Genomic DNA, 13321 nt, shown 5'->3' on the forward strand with positions numbered 1-13321 from the left:
CAACACTAAGGCTTTGAGCTGAATTGTCATGATTTGAATCCTAGTTCTGATGCTTACTGGCTATGTGACCTTGAATGGTCCACTTACCTGTGTTTCATTTTTTGTGTCGGTAAAAATGGGGTTGATGGGTACCTACCTCATCCGGATGTTGTATTAAATGAGTTAATATACAGGCATACCTCATTTTATTGCAATTCACTTATTGTGCTTCACAGATATTATTAATTGAAAGTTTGCAACAATCCTGTGTCAAGCAAGTCTACTGGTACCATTTTTTCAACAGCATTTGTTCAGTTCATGTCCTTATGTCACATTTTGGTAATTCTCACAATCTTTCAAACATCTTTATTACATTTGTTATGGTGATCTGTGATCAGTGATTTTTGATGTTACTGTTGTAATTGTTTTGGGGCGCTGTGAACCACACCCATATGACAGTGAACTCGAGTGATAAATGTTGTGCTCAGACTACTCCACGAACCAGCTGTTCTCTCATCCATCTCCCTCTCCTTAGGACTCTCTATTCCATGAAACACAACAGTATTGAAATTAGGCCAATTTGTTACCCTATAATGGCCTCTGAGTCTTCAAGTGAAAGGAGGAGTCACATGTCTCTCATTTTAAATCAAAAGCTGGAAATGATTAAGCTTAGTAAGGGAGTCATGTCAAAAGCTGAGATAGGCCAAAAGTGAGACCTCTTTTGTCAAACAGTTGCCCAAGTTGTGAATGCAAAGGAAAAATTCTTGAAGGAAGTTAAAGGTGCTACTCCAGTGAACACATATATGATGAAAACGCAAAAACAGCCTTCTTGCCAATATGGAGAAAGTTTTGGTGGTTTGGATAGAAGAGCAAACTGGCCACAACATTTCCTTAAGTCAAAGCCCTAATCCAGGGGATCCCTGGGTGGCTCAGCAGTTTAGCACCTGCCTTCAGCCCAGGGCATGATCTTAGAGTCCCAGGATCGAGTCCCACATCAGACTCCCTGCATGGAGCCTGCTTCTCCTGCTGCCTGTGTCTCTGCCTCTCTCTCTCTCTCTCTCTCTCTCTCTCTCATGAATAAATAAATAATTAAAAAAAAAAAAAGCCTAATCCAGAACAAGGCCTTCACTCTCTTCAATTCTCTGAAGGCTGAGAGAGGTGAAGAAGCTGCAGAAGAAGAGTTGGAAGCTAGCAGAGGTGGGTTCATGATGTTTAAGAAGCAGTCTCCAGGGCATCCCTGGTGGCTCAATGGTTTAACGCTGCCTTCAGCCCAGGGCCTGATCCTGGAGACCCAGGATTGAGTCCCACATCGGGCTCCCTGCATGGAGCCTGCTTCTTCCTCTGCCTGTGTCTCTGCCTCTCTCTCTGTCTGTCTCTCATGAACAAATAAATTTAAAAATCTAAAAAAAAAAGCAGTCTCCATAATATCAAAATGCAAGGTGAAGTAGGAAGCACTGATGTAGAAGCTGCAGCAAGTTCTTCAGAAGATGTAGCCAAGAGCATTAATGAAGGTGGCTACGCTAAACAGCAGATTTTTAATGTAGATGAAGCAGCCTTCTATTGGAAGCAGATACCATCTAGGACTTCATAGCTAGAGAGGAGAAGTCAATGGCTGGCTTCAAAGCTTCAAAGCACAGGCTGATTCTCTTCATGGGGCGAATGCAGCTGGTGACTTCAAGTTGAAGCCTATGTTTATTTACCGTTCTGAAAATCCTAAGGTGCTTAAGAATTAGGCTAAATCTACTCTGTGTCCTATAAATGGAACAACAAAGTCTGGATGACAGCTCATCCGTTTGCTACATGGTTTATGAATATTTTAAGCCCAGTGTTGAGATCTGCTCAGAAAAAAAAAAAGATTCCTTTCAAAATATTACCAATCATTGACAATATACCTGGTCACCCGACAGCTCTGATGGAGAAGGACAATGAGATGAATATTGTTTTCATGGCTGCTAACACAACATCCATTCTGGAGCCCACGGGTCAAAGTGTCATTTGAACTTTCAAGTCCTACTATTTAAGAAATGCATTTCCTAAGGCTATAACTACCATAGATAGCAACTCCTCAGATGGACCTGGGCAAAGAAAATTGAAAACCTGTGGACATGATTCACCATTCTAGATGCCATTAAGAATATTTGTGATTCATGGGAAGAGGACAATATATCGGCATTCATAGGAGTTTAGAAGTTGATTCCAACCCTCTCGGATGACTTTGAGGAGTTCCAGACTTCAGTGGAAGAAGTAACTGCAGATGTGATGAAAACAGCAAAAGAACTAGAATTACAAGTAGATCCTGAAGATGTGACAAATTGCTGCAATCTCATGAGAAAACTTGAATGGATGAGGAGTTCTTATGGATGAGCAAAGAAAGTGGTTTCTTGAGATGGAATCTACTCCTGGAGTAGATGCTGTAACAGTTGTTGAAATGACAACAAAGGATTGAGAATATTACAGAAACTTATTTGATAAAGCATCAGTTGGGTTTGAGAAAATTGGCTTCAATTTTGGAAGAAGTTCTACCGTGTATAAAATGCTGTTACAGAGAAATTGTCCACAAAAGCAGGAGTCAATTCATGCAGAAAAGTTCACTGCTATCTTATTTTAAGAAATGGCCACAGCCACCCCAACCTTCAGCATCCACCACCCTCATCAGTCAGCAGTCATAAACATCCAGTCAAGATTCTCCACCAGCAAAAAGATTACAACTCACTGAAAGCTCAGATGTTGTTAGCTTTTTTTTTTTTAGCAATGAAGTATTTTTTAACAAAGGTATATATACACTGGTTTTTTGGATAATACTATTGTACATTTAATAGACTATAGCATAGTGTACCCACAGATTTTATGTATACTGGGAAACCAAGAAATTCATTTGACTCACTTTACTGCAATATTCACTTTATTGTAGTGTTCTGGAACTGAATGGTAGTGATCACCATTATAATTCTTATTTACTTGTTTCTTTACCTCACTGGATGGTAAGCTCTATGGGGACATCGGCATGTCTTTGATTTGACGCTTTGTACCTCAAGTAAGGATAATAGTGTCTCTCACTTTTCTCTGTCACCATAATGTTGTAAAGCCAGCAGAAGGTAATTAATTTATGAAAAGTATAGAACAATCATCAGTGTAAAACATTTATTTTTCTAACCCACTTTTTAAAATGAATCTGCAACAAAGAGCTAGTCTGATCTATGATTATTTGCATACTGCTCTTCACAGAAAAGTTGAAGTAGATGTTAAGTGAGAAATAAACTTGCTGAAGCTGTGAAAAACTAGAACACGAAAGGAATATCTTCATGTTACAAAATCATGCTGGACAGTGATCAGCATTCTCCAAGGAGTATATCAAATAGTAATTGTTCCAGGTGATACCAACAAATGTTTTTTTTTACTTTTCAGTTTGGGGTGGGAGAGTGATCTATAGTCAAATACATTTGAGAAATACTAGATTAAATAAATCGATACAAGTTTCTTTGTGGGAGAACTTTTTAGAGACTTTCCTAAGCTAATGGGTACTTCCAGGAATCTCCAGGAGGGACCTCAGATCCATTGAGGGGAGAGAATTTCCCAGAGTTTTCCAACTTCGGAACCCTTTTCCATCAAGTGTCCTGGGAAATAAATGTTTCACTGTATACACTTTCAAAACACACAACGGAAAACATTGGTTTGGGTCATCTCTCTTATAGACATGGAAGGTAAATTACAGAGATATTAAATACTGCCCAAATTAACATAGTCAACGTAAGAGTCTGAGTCCTTTCTGGACCAGGTTTTTTTCAAACAACCAAACTAACTATCTTCTAAATGCTCAGAAAATAGAGGCCTGAGGCTTCTGGTTTAGTTCCAAATTGAGTTTCAACATCAAATTCCAGAGGCTCAAGAAATTTCAATGCAAAGTTAGTGAAGAACATAAATGAAGTGGATCTCATCTCCTTTCCAGTAAGATTTTGAATATTTCTAACTTCTCTGAAGTTCGAAATCCAGTCTCTTTTAAGACCTCTTCTTTCAATGTCTGCATATAAGAAGAGCTCAAGTACTGCTCATTGAGCATTAAGTCTTCCATAATTTCTCTTATCAGTAGAGGATCATCTCTCTCTCCCAAAACACATTTTCTGCACTCCTCAAATGGAAGTTTTCATAACATCCCATATAACTGCTTACACACATTCTCTTTCCAACACTAGATTACAAAATTCTAAAAGAGAAGGTCTTTGTCTCATCTCTCCTTTGATAAATTGATATCAAAACTTGATTTCAGGCAAAGAGCTCCTATAATCCTTTAAACATTGCTGTGAATTAATGTTCTTCGTTTCTCATCCCATATTATATAAATTAAGTGTATATTGCATGCAGATTAAGTTTATGTTGCAGTAACAAAGAGCCCTCAAATCTCAGTGATTTAACCCAATAAAGTTTCCTCATACATGTTACATATCTCACATGGATCAGCAGAGAACTCTGTTCCATATAATCATTCAAGATCCAGGCTCATGGAAGGCTTGACCAGTGGCCTCATCAGTCACTACAGCTGGGAAGAGTGCTGAAGTTCTCACACTCAGCATCTCCTGTCTCAACCCAGAAGTGAAACAAGCTACTTCTTTCTGCTCAAAGCCCATTGGTTAAAACTAGTTAAATGCTCTTTCCCAACCATAGGGAAGAGGGGGGCAGAGAAGTCTAATCATTTCATGTGACCAAAAGAAAGGGAAAAACCAGATGTGGATAAACCCCAGAAGTCTCTACTGCACTGTGAGTCTGTAAAAATTAAGCTTTGTTCCTGATAGTAGAATGAAGGGCATTGTACCTGTAATAAATGCTTAAGGTAACGTTTGATTGATGAATGGATCGAAAATTAGAGGTATTTCAAAGAACAGGGAGTGTTGCTTGGAATCCTAGGTTCTAGATTGGAATCCCAAACCAACTTTGTTCCTGCTTTCTGACTGACCTTGGGCAAGTTTGATCACCACTCTGAGCCTTAGATTTTTTAATCTGTAAAATAAGTGATTGAATGACATTACTTCTATGGTCCCTTCTTGCTCAAATATTCTAATATTCTATGGTGTAGTGGGAGGTATTCATCTCCAGTATTACCCTCTTTTTGTCTATGAAAAAGATCTTGTTAACAAAGGCCGAGCCATCCTTGGCAGAATTATCCCTTGAACACCAGTTGGCTTTTTGTCCTAAATAAATGGAGAAGCCACATAGGAAAGAACAGTGCAGAGAGAAAGGATCCAGAAATAGCCTTTCCTTTCAAGCCAGAGTCAAGCAGGAGCCTTGAGCAGACTGGAGACGTCCACTTTGCTTTGGGGAGATGCCAAAGCTGTCTCTTCAATCAAAGAGGATTTTAAGAGGAGCACAAAAATTCTTTAATGTTCTCTGAGCTGCTCTCTGGCCCTGGCCCAGGAAACATTGTTATTGTAACTGAGACGCCAGGACATTTGGCAGTGTTATATTCTTGTTTGGCCCAGTGCAGCTCTTTATTTATTAAAGCCTCAGGTCTCTTCAGGCCATGGTTCAGTGTATTAATTTATGTAGTTTGCCTCCCTAGAGAGAAGACCAATTTGAATACCCTCAGCTTCATTATGACCCAGTCTGTTGCTGAGGTATTAACCCTGAAGCTTTTTCTTTCCTCTCCTTTCTTATTAAGCCTGTAAAAGGAATGTGGGGCCCACTCTAGGCAGAAGTCAAGATCCAACACCTCACCTCTCCCCTTTCAACTGCCCCTTTCTTGCTTCACTGTCCTGATATGAAATGGACTCTGTTTCACGGGACTCTGTTTAATTCAGTCAGTTGTAAGTTATCAAACCTGATATTTCTCAAGTGCTAAATATATGCAAGCCATACATTAGCTAATTTAAATGAGACCCAGTCCCTGCCTTCAAGAGCCTAGGAATGGACAGGCAGTCCCTGACAATAGTTCAACTTACAATTTTTTGACTTTAGGGTGGTGTGAAAGTGATAAGAATTCACTAAAAACTGTGCCTTGGATTTTTAGTTTTTACCGTATCCTGGCTAGTGGTAGATGGTATACTGTCTTGTGATACCGCAGCTCACAGTCAGTCATGTGATCAGGAAGGCAAACAAGGGATACCCTTACAACCATTCTGTCCCATGCAACCATTCTGTTTTTCGCTTTCAATAGAGTATTCAATTAATTATATGAGATAGACAATACTTGGTTATAAAAGAGCTTTCTGTTAGATGATTTTGCCCAACCGTAGGCTGATATAAGTGTTCTGAGCACATTTAAGGTAGGCTAAACTAAGCTATGATGTTTGGTAGGTGAGGTGTATTAAATGCGTTTGGGCTTCTGACATTTTCAATTTAGGGTGAGTTTATCAGGACATCAACCCCATTGTAAATCAAGAAATATTTGTAGTGGGGAGCCAAATGTGGAGACAAACTTCTCCAGGAGAGTGTGGCAGGTGCAGTACTAGAGGCCAGTACAAGAGGAGGGATGCGGAGGAGGGAGTGGGCAGACCTGGCCAAGAGGCACAGGTGGGGCAGATTTCCAGAGAAGGGTATTTGACTTGGGTCCTGAAAGATAGGTAAGAGTTTACCAGATGATTATATGTCCGAGCCTAGGACAAAGTATGATGGGGTCAAACCACACTCCGTGCTTGAGGAACTTCAAATAATTTCAAGTGGCTCATGCACAAATTCACTCAAGCATGAATGAGAAGTGCAGCCGTAAGAAAGGGGCCTGATCATGGTGGGTCTTGTTATTTGAAAATAATTTAGGCCATCGTCCTTCCCAAGAGTACTTGTAAAATGGGTTCCCAAAGACCCAAATGTCTCCTGAGGTCCTAAAATAAACTATGCCAAGCGGAGTCCCAGTAGGAAATAGTACTCTCACATGTGTTGATTTATAAAGGGACCGTTGAGAGAAGCATGAGTATAGAACAGCCACAGAGAAAGTGCAGTGTCCAGGAGTCCAGTGGCAAAGGAGCTGTCATCACCAGAAGGGATGAGGGGAAGGTGTGGGTCTTGGAGCTTGGAAGGGGAGAGTTGTGTAGAAGAAAGACGTATAGGACACAACCAGAAGACAAACGCCCCAACTGCCATCTACTTTTTCCCTCTAGTCTCCTGTCCCTCACTGAACCAGAAGCCAGAGCCTACTGACATAGCTGGAATCTACTCTACAAGGTGTGAAAGACAAAATACACCAGGTAATTAAAGGGATGACATTATTCAGGCTACTGCAATAGGGGAGGATGTTCATTAGTGAGCAGTGACTAAAATAATGGGAAGGGGGGGTCTGTGTTCTGTAGAGGCAAGTAAATAAGAGAATTGTAAAGAACAGTAGAGGTGGGTGTTGCCTATATCAAATGGGAAAGGATAATTCTTTGTCTTTAACTCTATTTCCCTGAACACAAAAGCGTGGGAGAATTTCCTAACTGTTACTGTTTTTGGTTAGTGTAGGGCTCAGATGAAGTTCAACACTCTCGATTCCCCTATCATTCAAGATGAATGAGTACTATTCATCTCCAAACATCTCATAAACATTCACAAGCCTCCTGAATGGGGCAAAGTGAAATCTAAGAAAATAGTCTCTCTCAAGGACTGTTGTTGGCATTGTTCCTATAGAATCAGTTGAACCATCTGTTGTTGAGGAGTGGTGGCAAAACTCAGTTTGTTTTTTTTTTTTTTTGAAATCTCGGATATCAGGCATCTTGCATGAAAAAGAGAAATATTGCTATTATTAGAATTGTATTAATTACTATTAAATAGTCAGGAGTTGAACCTTGAGGGTAACCTGTCTGGTGGAATCCAGGTCAGTGGAGGAAAATCTTTCAGTTATGCAACACCACCCATTGGGTTTCTTAAAGCTAGAATGCCAATGATCTGATGATGTGCATGGTATTGGTTACCTATTATATAAGGACATGCATGACCTGAGCATTTCACTGGAATTGCTTCCTTAGGGGCCCCGACAGAGCTTGTCCAGGAAAAAATCTGGCCCATGCATGGTCTGCTGCAGGGATGAATCCTTCAAGGTTTATGTCACATCATTGGACTTTGACTTGTGGAGCTTCTTCAAAGGGCCAGAGCAAGGCAACTTAGAGTTCTAATAGACAGGAATTGGGGTGGCCAGGTTTTAGTTCTCCATGATATCAGCTCAGGTAGGAGGGAGAAAAACTGGAAAACTTAGTGTGGAGTATGGTAGCTAGATACAGAAGGAATCTGAAAGAATTGAAAATCTGGTATTATTGACAATGTGGGCAAAGCAACAGGATCCAGTCCAATTTGTAGGTAGATACAAGTGGTTTTTCCAAGGAATGGGGAAAGACAAAAGTCAACTAAATTTCTACTACAGATGACAAAGTTTGTGTATCAATAAGTTATCTGCACTTGACATAGAAGCACAAAATAGCTCAAAGGCAATGAACAGCAGGGCCAGAATGTGATAACTGTGGAAAAAGTGCTCTGGGAAATATACAGTTTTCCACTCACATAAAAATCTCTCTTTATAGTCACCCTCCTCTTAATAAAAAATAATTGCAAAGGAAAATTATTCTTGATGCCTAAATAAGGATAGTCTCATCAGATTTGGCCAGATGATTTACATAAATGCAGCAAGAATGGTGATTTACCATTACGTAGGTCTTCTTAAGTTTGCTTTCCTGAAAGCTTTTTTTTTTAAAGCTTTTATTTTTATTTATTCATGAGAGACACAGTGAAAGAGAGGCGGAGACACAGGCAGAGAGAGAAGCAGGCTCCACGCAGGGAGCCGACATGGGACTCCATCCCGGGACTCCAGGATCACGCCCTAGGCCGAAGGCAGGCGCTCAACCGCTGAGCCACCCAGGCATCCCATTCTGTAAGCTTTTAAAAAGAATCTCAGATTGGACTTTTAAAATCCTTGGAAGCTTGGACATCAAGCCAAAAACTTACCACAAATCTCACCTGCAATACCTATAAGTTTCAGTGAAATCCACTCTTCTTAGGGTTCCAAAAAAAAATCCTAATTTTCCTGAGCTTCCCATATGTATGACTTTTCTTACTTACCTGTCACACTAGAAACTCTAGTGTAAGGCAGATATAATGACAGTTTTTCCAAAAGGGCTTTGTAAACATGAGTTCCATAAAGTCAACCTTTGTTTCTTAAATGTGTTTGGTCATATCTGATTTAATGAGCATCAGACTCAAATATGTCATTCCAAGTAAGGCCATGGTTGCATAACTAATATTTCCAATTGTCTTGCTAGAATGGAAGACTGGTAATTATTGAACCTGTCCAAATCAGTATATTGCCATGAAAAGAGAACATTTAATAGTTCCTGAATTCTAGAGAAGTCAGGCAGGGAAAAAAGATAAATGTGTTATTTCTGTTTATAAAAGCAAATTCTATTAAATTGTTATGAGTTATAGTCAGCTTAAAAGAAAAGACAACTTAAGGGTTTCTTTATATCCAGAAAATAGGATGTTAAAATATGAACAATATTCCTAACACAAGCCACATTCATCTTTCATCATTCAGTCCTATATAATTAATTCTTTTTCCACTGCAACTTGGATTAGCAATCCCATGAACCCATCTGCTTTTTGACTAATGTCTTGGAAATTCTGACTCAGTCCTTTTTCTTTTCTTTTTTTTTTAAGATTTTATTTATCCATGAGAGGCACAGAGAGAGAGAGATGCAGAGACACAGGCAGAGGGAGAAGCAGGCTCCATGCAGGGAACCCAACGTGGGACTCGATCCCGGGTCTCCAGGATCAGGCCCTGGGCCAAAGGCAGTGCTAAACTGCTGAGCCACCTGGGCTGCCCTGACTCAGTCCTTTTGTCTCTACATTGTTTAAGTGAGGCTTTATGAAGCCTGTGCCCAAAAGTACCAAGCAAAGTCCCTTTCACAGAGCTCTGAGACAGTCTCCTGTTAAAGAAAATCCTCAGGCATATACCTGAGTGGTACAGGCAAGACCACTCATGGAAGCATCAAAGCAAAACTTACCTGTAGGTGACAAAAGACCGCAAATGATTGTAGTTACTTTATTACTGATCATGTTCAAAACTGAAAGATCTAGGGGCCTGTGGCTGGCTTAGTCAGTAAAGCATGCAACTCTTGATCTCAGGGTCCTGAGTTCAAACCCCACGTTGGGCATAGAGCATACTTTAAAAAAAAAAAAAATTCAAAAGTGAAAGATCTGATGAAGGTTCATTACAAGAATAATGTAGCTAAAGAGCAAATTGGAGTGTTTCTATGTAGTGTGAAACAAAGTCAATCTAAGACAAGTTTTAGATAAAATATCCATAAATATAATGATTAGTCCTATCTTCAAAGAATAGGACTAACTACTGAAAATGGATTAACATAATCTTTACAGAGAAAAATATCTTCAAATATGACTTGTAGTAATCCTGAGATTATAATATACAATGACTACTAAGCACATAATCAGAATATACCAAGAATATATTGATACCATCAAGTGAAGAGAGTAAGTCTGGAATAGGTCTTAAATATCTGCATATAAATAAAACTCCATAGGTTAGTAATGTGAATCCTCATTTGAAAACCATTGGCCTGGATGCTAGGTTCAAATTAAAGAAGTAAAATTGCTACCAAATTAACATTTAAGAAATAAATTATGACTAATAACACTTACTGTTTTTGTTTAATATTATGGAAAGTAGCTCCAGGACTTTCAGTAATAGAAGTATATCACAGACAGTGGGGGCACTGACAATTCTCTAGCAGCTTCCCATATAGCATATCATTTCTAAATATTTATATTAATAACATTTTACCCATATGGATTTAACCTAGGGAAGGGTAAGTATCTTTTCTGATCTAATAATGTTTTCCATGCAACTCATCAACAGTAACATCAAATAAATCTAATTTTTCCCAGCAGCTCTCTTTCTACAAGGGAAAATAACAAATCTCATGATTTCCTGGGGACCCTCTGGGAAATCTTAAAGACAAACTTAAGAGTAAAAGAAACCACTTAGGATTCAATTTAGGAAAGGCAAAATACCAAAAATTTTCAGGAGAATTTGAGCACTGGTTAAGATAGGTTCATGGGTTACTGAGAATAATGCTTGGCTACCAGTGTAATCAAAGTGATAGCAACAAAATAAATAAGTAAACAGAGGAGATACCGTGATGATAAGGGGCCTTAACTTAGCTCTTTCAAAAGTGAAAGACTTTGTTCTCTTAAATAATCACAGACATGACAAAGTCAACATAAAACACAGGAAATTACTCTTATAATACACAGAATCTTTGTTATCTGGACAAACGACACAAAAGGTATGAGTAAACCTTTGCAAACTCTTATCAGGAGCAGACTGATAATCTCAGATAATTTTGTCATTTCAATTGAGAACAAAATTCTAGTTTTCTTAAGTAGAACTGATGCTAAAGCCTTAAAAACAATCTTGCAAAAGGGCTCAGCTGGTTAAGCATCTGCCTTTGGCTCAGGTCATGATCTCAGGATCCTGGGATTGAGCCCTGTGTTGGGCTCTGTGCTCAGCAGGTAGTCTGTTTCTTCTTCCTCCTTTCCTCCTCTCTGTCTGTGATCTCTCTCATAAATAAATAAATAAATAAATAAATAAATAAATAAATAAATAAATAAATAAATAAAATCTTTGAAAAAAGATCTTGCAGATTAATCATAAACCTTAGCCAGCTTTGATCATGGCAAGTAAAATTCCCTTTCTGCAAAACTTGCTATAAACTTTATTCCCATTCACGTTTGTCCTAAACTTTCCTATTTCTCATTCTTGAAGAACCATTTTCTTTTAGGACAAAACTGCTGTCTCTCCTCTCTCTTCCTCTCTCTCTCTCTTTTTTAATAAAAACACATCTCTTTAGCACAATTTCTCAAAGCGACAAAAAATAACCAAATTTATTACAGCCTCTCTGTAACCTACAGGAACCCTAGGAATATTCAATTCATGTGTTTATTTCTCTCAAGCCAATCAGAATAGAGCTCTTTTTAAGAGATTTGATAATCTAATTTGGTAATACCATCTGAATATAGGAATATATTATAAAATCACAAGCGCATATACATATGGATACAGTTAGACAGTTTACAAATTCAATTTTAAAATTTCACATAAACACAGAAATACAAAATTCAATGGTTCATATCAAAGAGCTCTTCTCTTCTCATTGGGTATAAATTCTTAATTGATTTAAGCTGAAGACTGAAAAACAGAAAAGAGTAACAAGATGGATTATCTGTCATCTCTCACCCATCAGAGACAAGATCTCTATAAACCATTGATCCATTTGCAGAAATCACAAATGATCAGATTATAAAACTGTTGAAGCTGGCATCAGAAATCACCAACTTCAGGGGTCTCCTGCTTCCTGAAACACAAGGTTTTGCCCTTGTGTTTAGCCGCTTCACTTTTTTTCTTTTTTAGGATTTTATTTATTTATTTCTGAGAGACATGAAGAGAGAGGCAGAGACATAGGCAGAGGGAAAAGCAGGCTCCCCACGGGGAGCCCGATGTGGGACTCGATCCCTGGACCCCAATATCACTCCCTGAGCCAATGGCAGATGCTCAACCACTGAGCCACCCAGGTGCCCACTGCCACTTCACTTTTATGAAAGACCTACACTAGTAAAATACCGGCTTTTCCCACAAAAGTGGAAATTCTCTTCAGATTTCTTCCCATTAGTAAAAACAGGTACTAATGTTAAGTTTTTCATAAAAGCCAAGTGGCGTAACTCAAACTTTTGGAAAGTGGCCTGTGTTCTTTGTTTTATGCCATTTCTGTTTACAAAAGTTTTCACAGGAACATTCTACTTTCAAATGGTGGGGGAAACCTGGACTCAAAAAGAATCAAACTCCTCACGGTACCATTAGTGGACAAGAGTCTGGAACACAGGATCGGGAGTCAGCTGTATCAATTGGCCCTGCAGTCACCAGTGAGGAACGGAGCACAGTGTGTCAACACAGGGGTATGGTTACTTGAGTGGAGTAAAAGAGAATCTGAAGGAGAAACCCAATCTAGGAGTCAAGGCCCCTGTCAAAGAAAAAAACGCACTGGACGATGGAGCAGGTGAGTTTCTTCAGGCTGTTGCAATAAGGAGGAAAACCTAGTAATGAGGAATCCCAGGGTGCCTGGGTGGCTCAGTTGGTTAAGTGTCTGCCTTTGGCTCAGGTCATGTCTCGGGATCCTGAAATGGAGCCCTTCATCAGGCTCCCTGCTCAGCGGGAGTCTGCTTCTGCCTCTGCCCCTCCCCCTGCTCCTGCTCTCTCTTGCTCTTACTCTCTCTGTCAAATAAATAAAATCTTTTTTAAAAAATGAGGAATTCCAAAGAAAAGGAAGAAGATCTGAGTTTTATAGAACCAGGTAAGTAAGTGAATTGTGAGGAGCAG

The 13321-nt window shown here is 39.2% G+C and overlaps 1 long non-coding RNA gene and 1 pseudogene across 1 annotated transcript; both read left to right on the forward strand.

Annotated features, from left to right (window-relative positions):
• The first annotated feature begins 572 nt into the window (after positions 1-572).
• On the forward strand, positions 573-2699 carry LOC119864391 (annotated as a pseudogene).
• A 1962-nt stretch (positions 2700-4661) lies between these two features.
• On the forward strand, positions 4662-12992 carry LOC111091065. The gene is made up of 3 exons (XR_005373803.1): positions 4662-4731; positions 7065-7151; positions 12726-12992. It is a non-coding gene; the product is annotated as an uncharacterized LOC111091065 (long non-coding RNA).
• Positions 12993-13321: the final 329 nt, after the last annotated feature.

This window comes from Canis lupus, chromosome 19 (assembly GCF_011100685.1).
Source record: "Canis lupus familiaris isolate Mischka breed German Shepherd chromosome 19, alternate assembly UU_Cfam_GSD_1.0, whole genome shotgun sequence".
Classification (NCBI taxonomy): Eukaryota; Metazoa; Chordata; class Mammalia; order Carnivora; family Canidae; genus Canis; species Canis lupus.